This window comes from Symsagittifera roscoffensis, chromosome 2, assembly GCF_963678635.1.
Source record: "Symsagittifera roscoffensis chromosome 2, txSymRosc1.1, whole genome shotgun sequence".
NCBI classification, from domain to species: Eukaryota; Metazoa; Xenacoelomorpha; order Acoela; family Convolutidae; genus Symsagittifera; species Symsagittifera roscoffensis.
Genome location: NC_087063.1, coordinates 38,712,926 through 38,721,265, shown reverse-complemented (window position 1 = coordinate 38,721,265; position 8,340 = coordinate 38,712,926). Strand labels below are relative to the sequence as shown.

Sequence of the window (8,340 nt, the reverse complement as noted above, 5' to 3'; positions counted from 1 at the left end):
GGAGGCGCCGCCCAGACTGCTGAAAACTAATGGTGTAAATGAGCCGTTTTCGATGTTCAAAATACGTTGCTGGTACATATTATTCTCCATGTGCATTTGTTTTCCTCGGAAGTGCCAGTAGATTTTCTGCAAGGTATCTTTCTTGAGTTCGTTGCCGAAATTAGGGCACGTTCGTGATACGTAGTTGGTGGGAAGTTCCGTTCATCGGAAAAAATTGATATCGGTTTTCATCAATCTTGATTTGTTCAGCCTGTATTCTCCTCTTTGATTTTGTCGCTTGTTTCCTATCGAATCAATTTTATCCAATGTCTCCTCTATATCATAATCACCCTTTCTCATTGAGAATAGAAACAGAAGATCACGCAGAGAATGAGAAGATCGGAATGTCTAATGTGGTAGTATTCTTAGGGAAAGGAGGCGATTAAGGTTATTGATGTTCGATGCTAATATCCATTTTGTTGCAGAATGTTGGACTTTTTCAAACTCTTGGAGGGTTCCCTTGCTTGCCCACCACGCTTGAGATGCGTATGTTGCTATCGGTACTACGTATCCAGTATATGCGTTAAACTTACCCTTCCAGTGGCAGGCCGAAGTAAGGTCTTTTTTTAAATTAGAAAGAGTGCATTCATTGCCTTTAACGAAAGTATCTCGCAGTTTTCAGACCAGTTTAGGTTTTGATGAACAATGAGCCCAAGGTTGGATTCAACTGGCTCCAGAGGAATGCAAATGAGATTGGATTTCAGTTTTCCTCATATGTCAACTAAATGAGACTTTTTTGTTCTTTCGGAAAGCCGCTTTTCAAGGTTTTCTGCTACTTTGTTAAATTTTAATGGTAATCAGAAGGTCAAAAGTATCATAGTAACCGAGGTTACAGTCATGAGTCCCTTCATCATGTATTCCAGTCAAAATCCTTGGAATTTTTTAGATATGGAAGTGATAATGATAAAAGAAGATGACAAGTGTTTAAGTCCTTTTCAATTAAAATCGATACGGGTTACGTTTCTTCATTAGGAACACGCAACTCGACACGAGATAATATAATATACAATTGTTACAAGTAAAAAACTTCGTCGAAAGTTATTTTGTCATTGTTTGTTCCGAGTACGCAAGCGGCGTTCGCAATCTGTATTGCCAGGGAGATTCTCTGTTTTAAAAAGCTGCCTGCTCTGGGTTTCTCAGTGCATATGCTTAGGTTCTCACGAAGCTTGCTCAAAAAAACTTCTGTGCTGGGGCCGGCCGCGCCCTGAATTTCAAAAGCTAGCGGTTGATAAAGATATCCATCATTTACAAGATCTTTATACTTGTCAATTTTTCGCTCTTCCGCTTCAGCGGCAGCCGTACCAGGGTTAAAAACAGACCCGGTATTAATCCTATAAGGAGCTTAGGAGTTTACTACCGTTACATCCCACAAGAGCTGCTTACCATCAGCCCATGGAACGAGCGTCAAACCGTCTGGTCGCTTCTGATCGGTCCTGTAGAGGTGTCGTGGTTCTAAAACAGACGGAATGTGTGTAGATGATAGACTCTGCTTTATAAGGGCTTTCAGGTTTGAATGCCTAGAGAATCTTTGTTCAATTTACCTTGGTTTCGGATTATTGCCTTAAAATAGAGAGGGGATGACTTGAATTCTGCTCCTCATAATAAATATAGAAATGAATAAATAAAAAGTGATTAAAAACTCTAATATCAAATCTACTGCTCCAGGTTCAAGAGTGAAAGACTACCTTGAATGTAGTAAATGGAATTGTTTATCAGTTAGTCGAAGAGTGTTGAGTTAAAGTCGAGGTCAGGGGTCGAAATATGTTTTGGCTTACGTGTTCCACGGAGACAGAGAATCGCACTTCTCATTAGTGAAAACGATATTCTTGTTCTTACCCAGTTAGTAGCATCCGATTGAGTGTATTTTCTTTTTAGGGAGATAAGATAAGACAACTGCGATATCTTTTTACTCGTTAACTGAGAAGCTTGCTCTATATCGATATCACGTGAGCGGTACATGTTGATCTTCTCTTGCTCATGTTTCTTGTAAACGGTTATCGGATTTACAGCAGTATTGGAGAGATGTGCCAGTTGGTCATATTTGGAAGTTTGACCATGAGGAACAACGTAATTTTGGGGTGAAATGTAATTTTTCGAAATTTCGAATTGAGCCTGTCATGCTCAACTTTCTCGCGAAAATTGAAAATCTCAGATATACAAGATCAGAACGACCGAATTAAAAACGCGGGAAAGTGGTCAAATTAGGCAGCGGGAAACTGCTACTCGCAATTCCTGATACTCAATTAGAACGAGAGTAGAGCTTTCTTATCTTGATATAGGAAACAGAGCCAATACAAAAGAAGAGCGAATCAATTAATACTGGACCAGAGTGAACCTTCGGTGGAAAGGTAGACAACCGAAGTCTCCCAATGGTTCAGACCCAAAACTCAATTCTCAAGCTAAAACTTGTTCGATTAGAACTTATTGAGTCAAACTTAATTCCCCATTTATTCAAGTTGCTTATTAATTTAGTTACTCCAATTCTCGAGTGTGCCGATATAAGAGTACTCAATTTAGTTTTCTTGAGTGTGTTTTATGATTATTATGTTGAGGTAAGGAGAGTTTTAGGTTGATCCATCTGAAATGGATCAATGTTCCACTGTCTAATTAAAAGTAACTGTACGGACTGTTCCGACCCTGTTTTTAACGGCGTTTGCGTATTTTGGGTATCATGAGACCTAAGTATGGGGACGTTCTTATTTTCTAGAGTGGGGGGGGGGGTATTTTGGTAGTGGCCTTTAAGCTGTAACGGTTTTTTAGTCTCATGTCGCAATTGAACCGAATTGGCTCCGACCGTTCGAGGTAGAAAAACACGAGAGATAGTGTCCCTGACTCTTGAGCCAATGGTTATAGGGCCTATTTTCCTTTAACCTCATATGTGACTTAGGTAGGCGAGTGTTACATAGTGTTTTTATGGCGCTCCTGGGTGTTTTTACGACATCATGACTACGGAGTCGAACCCACTTGACACAGCTCTGGGCTACATGCCCATTCTAGAGTACTGGTGGTACGGTTCAGCGGAAACGTGTAAACCTTCCGGTTATACCTTGATAGATTTTTTAAGAAAACTCGAGAAAACTTCCTGGTACGCTCTCCGAACGAGGCTTAGCTAACCGAGTAAGGGGGGTAACTAGGGGGACAAAAAAACGAGCAAAAGACAAAAGCGAAACAAAAAGCGAAAAAGAATAGAAAAAGAACAAAAACTAAAAAAAAAACAAAAAAAATGACAGTGACTTTGACACTAGATTAGTTGGGATCGAACCTTTATATTAATTGAATAGTATACCCATACTGTTTTTATAAGACCGATCGTTTCGATCAATTCAGCAATTTAATAAGGTGCCTGAGTGTGGGGCGTTGTTAAGGGTTTTCAGATAGCTTGTAACTTAGCTGGACCACTAGGATACTTAACTAGAAGAGGTGACCAGTCGAGTAGGAAAGTGGTTCACAGGGACTTAGCTGGACCATTAGGAGACTTGACTGCAAAAAGTGACCAGCCAACGGGAAAAGTGTTGCTGGTGATCAGGTGCAGGACACGTCAAAGAGACAACCAGCACGGAATCAGAACAACAAGAGAGGACGGGGGTGTTCTCAAGTTGGTCGAACGGGTATCGTTAAAATCCACATTACATTATAGGAGATAAGTGTAAAATTGGATAAGCGGAACCCCACTGTTTTGAGGAACGTTTTTACTCAAGCAGAGTCTGGAAACAGGTTCTACGGTTTTCTCTCAAGAGGTTTAGCACCCGGCGCTTAAGGTAATTTTCGGCTTAAGAGGGAGCTAAAGAGGGGGGAGGTTAGAAGGGGGGCTGGTTAGGTTAGAGGTTGGTGGTTGTAAATTGTAAAAAGGGGGGACACACTAGAGTAACTAGTTGATCGACATCGTCAATTTAGTTACATTAGAATCTTACACGCGTTGATTATAAGAAGCGGATATCCAAATTTAAGATAGAATTAAGGTAGGTACCCTGGTCGGATCGGTTGGGGGCAACGGAAGTAGACAACTTTTGTGATACCCCATAAGATTGCTAGCAGGGGGAGGAAAACGGGTGGCAATCAGGTACCAGACATTTTTTCTAATAAAAGGTTGACACAAGTCACCTTTGAATATGAGGTGGGTTTATCTCTCTTTTTTTATTATTTATTCCTGTTTAAATTTTCACGTTTTTGGTTAAAAATTTTAATCGGTTTTGAGCAAACAGATGATCAAAAGACACCCCCGAACAAGTTGGGTTTCATTTTGCATCAAAGTAATAAAAGGGAGATAAATACAGGGGGTTTAGTAATTCAAAATTTTGGCCAGTAAGGTTGGATTTTTTTGGAAAAGTTTTCACTAGAGCTCAAGTGGTGGTACCAGGTACAGTGGTTCAAGAGTCCCGACAACGAAAAAGAAGAATTCCCACTATCCAAACACTTGGTAGAGAAGTCCTGGGAAAGTACCAAAGAATCTTGGGAAAGTACAGTCTTGGGACAGTACAGTCTTGGGACAGTGGTCTTGGGACAGTACCAGGAAGCCTTGGGACAGTACAGAGTCTTGGGACAGTACAGTCTTGGGACAGTAGTCTTGGGACAGTAGTCTTGGGACAGTACAGTCTTGGGACAGTAGTCTTCGGACAGCAGTCTTGGAACAGTGCAGTCTTGGGGAAAGTGGTCTTGGGACAGTGCAGTCTTGGGACAGTACAGTCTTGGAACAGTAGTCTTGGGACAGTGCAGTCTTGGGACGGTGGTCTTGGGACAGTACAGTCTTGGGACAGTAGTCTTGGGACAGTGCAGTCTTGGGACAGTGGTCTTGGGACAGTGCAGTCTTGGGACAGTGCAATCTTGGGACAGTAGTCTTGGGACAGTGCAGTCTTGGGACAGTGCAGTCTTGGGACGGTGCAGTCTTGGGACAGTACAGTCTTGGGACAGTAGTCTTGGGACAGTACCAAGAGTCTTGGGACAGCACGAGAAAGTCTTGGGACAGTACCAGGAAGTCTTGGGACGGTACAAAACAGTTGTGTGACGGTACTAAAAGGTCTTGGGACAGTGCGAAATAGTTCAACGCTCAATTAAAAGCAGCAAAAGGACCAGTCCGAACGATTAAATTGCGAAAGATCCGTTCTATTAAGATCACGAATTGAAAATTTTTTTTATTCTGTAAGGGAAGTAGGAACGTTTTTTTTAAAGAATTTTTATCCTTATAATAGAATTTTGTAAACAATAATATTGTAAATAGAGGCAATTGTAAATAAAAATCATGAGCCGGAGTAGGATACCGATAGCAGAAAGAAGAGTTATAGAGTCAAAGACAAATCATCGCAACGAAAGGTAACACCGTTTGACCCAAGAAAAACAAGAAAGAACTTTTCAGTGAGCATGGTCAACACACGAAGCGCAAAAGAGAACAAGAAGAAAGTGAGCGCTGAGGAGGGACGAACGGAACCTGCTATAGATTTGATCTTGAGACACCAGATCAGAGTGTTGATGAGGTGGAGAAGAAGACAACGGAGTCGACACCGATGCCGAAGGCAGAAGAACAAAAGCAAAAGACGATGGAATTCTCGCCGATAGACACTGTGGAGGACACGACGAGCAACAAGCCAGAAACCATAAAGGACGAGTCTCAAACGAAAAGAACGTCATTCACAGAGAGGTTCGCAATGATGGTTGGAATGAAATCAAGAGACATAGTGGAGGAAGAACCGAAGGCCGAGAAAGGCAAAATGTTTGAAACAGTTTCCACGATAAAAACAGAGGCCAAGCAAGACGATGATCAGGTCAAACATGGGGCAACAGCTAGTCACGGAGCAACAGCTGACCATTAAACAAGAACTCCTATAGAGCTGGGCGATTTGATGGCGAAGTTAGATCAGATCGACAAAAAACTAAAGTGCAGCGAGGAGGATCGAGAAGTGATATGGAAGGAAATAAGATACAACAAAAACGAGTACCTGGACAACTATTTTAACCTGGCAAGGGCGACGGAGGAAAAGCTTCAGCAGATGTCAGACAAGGTAGAGGCCACTGACAAAGACCGAGAGAAGAACAACGGTGAACACCGTGAACAGTCAGCTAGGGAATCTGGAGACGAGGATGGACACTATGAGCAGAGACCAGGCGGAGAGTTCGTATGCCATAAAGTCCAAACTGGATGCCATCTTGAGAAACTCTATAACACAAGACAATCTGGTAACAAATCGGACACAAGGCAACAAAGTCGATTTCGCGGAACCACAACGGAACAAACGGGAGTCAACACCGTTACCGTTAACCCGGGATGCAGCAAGCACAGTACCGGGGGGGGGGCAAGACATTTATGAAGGGTGGAACCGCAAATACGACGAGTGGTCCAGGGGATTGCACGACGAACAATAACGTGGGACCGGATGCCATGACGGGGGCGAGCACCTGGGAAATGATGAACAGGACACTGGAAGCCTTCGCCATGAGGAACACCGACTCGAGCGAAAGAGGAGGTCGCAAATCGAGGAAAACCTTCAAGAAGGCTAAAGAATTTAAAGACGACTCAGATGGGTGCATCGACACATGGGTAGAAGTCATGAGACTACACCTGGAACAAGACAACATGAATGACGAGAGACAGGCCTGCACGGCGATATTGAGCAACCTAGAAGGCACAGCGTTAAAATGTGTAGTTGCGAAGAAGGAGGAGGAACGCGACACTGCGGAAGATCTTCGAAATATTGTTGAATCGATTCGGGTCGGCCATGAAGGGTCACCAAGCGATGATGAGCTTTGAAAAAAGAAGGCAAAGGGACGATGATTCAATTGATCGGTTCTGGATGATCTTGAGAGCTTGAGACGAAGGAGTGATCCTGAAGAGTCAACAAACAGAAGGAACTTTAGCATCGCCTCGAAGTTCATCGATGGGGTAAAAAGTAACGACTTGAGAACAATGTTGGCAACGTACTATACACTGTCGAAAGATAATGCACCGACTCCAGAAGAGATGAGACAAAAGTCAAGAGAGTACATGCTGATGAAGCCGAAGAAGAATCGTACTCAGAGAACAGGAATATGCAAGGGGGAGTCAACCACAAAGGTCGTCATGGTACAAGCCTAGAGATGACATGGACAAACGTAGATCAAGTGCAAATTGCGGGTCAGCGGATCATCACGTGCTGGACTGCACGACGTACAAGCAGGGCATGAAGAGTCTATGATATGCACCGGATGAGGAAGATATGAGCTAGATGGAAGAACACGAGTTCTATAGTGGCTTGATCATCAAAATAGGTGCGAGTTGCTTCTTCTGCAATCAAGAGGGGCACTTCAGGATGGACTGTTCATTGTTTTGGGAAGCAGTCAAGAACCAGAGTCACCCCAAGCACAAAGTGGCGTTAGCGGCGGTGCAGAACCAGAGAAACAGACAAACTGAGTTTGAAACAAAAAAATTCGGAGGCACCGAGTGCGGAATTACCGACCAAGACGGTGAAGTCTGTAACGCATGTCAGCAGTGCCATGGAGGCCAAGGCCATGAATTCTCTGGAGCAGCTGCAGAGGCCATCAACAAAGTGAAACAAGACCTAGCCACGAAGGAAATAGAGCCACGATTGAAACAGGAGATCGAAAGGCAGAAGTTAAAGGAGACGTTAAGTGGGTTAGTGCCAAAGCCAGAAGCCGAAGTGGGAGCGACAAAGAGTGGAAATTGCAACACTCTGAACATGATGACGGAAAGCCATTCGGCATAACGAAGATTGGAGCCAGGATAATGTCAATAATCACAGTGGGCGGCCACGAAGTAACGTGGAATCTAAGCGAACCCAGCGATCAGACAATAATGCACATTGATGTGTAAGCAGACTACTTAAGTGCAATAAGTCCGCAGATAAGGCCATAAAAACACTATGTAACAGTCGCCTACTTAAGTCACATATGAGGTTAAAGAAAAATAGGCCCTATAACCATTGGCTCAAGAGTCAGGGACACTATCTCTTGTGTTTTCTACCTCGAACGGTCGGAGCCAATTCGGTTCACTTGCGACATGAGACTAAAAACCCGTTACAGCTTAAAGGCCACTACCAAAACACCCCCAACTCTAGAAAATAAGAACGTCCCCATTCTTAGGTCTCAAAAAACCCAAAATACGCGAACGCCGTTAAAAACAGGGTCGGAACAGTCCGTACAGTTTCTTTTTATTAGACAGTAGAACTTTGATCCATTTCAGATGGATCAACCTAAAACTCTCCTTACCTAAACATAACAACCAGAAAACACAATCAAGAAAACTAAATTGAGTACTCACATATCGGCACACTCGAGGATTGGAGTAACTAAATTAATAAGCAACTTGAGAATAAA

General features: G+C 43.0%; 1 protein-coding gene across 1 annotated transcript in view; it reads left to right on the top strand.

Annotated features, from left to right (window-relative positions):
* The window catches only part of LOC134840656 (U1 small nuclear ribonucleoprotein 70 kDa-like), a 138,399-nt gene that overhangs the window by 79,017 nt on the left and 51,042 nt on the right, over nucleotides 1-8,340 (top strand). The gene's annotated exons all lie outside the window — the stretch shown is intronic.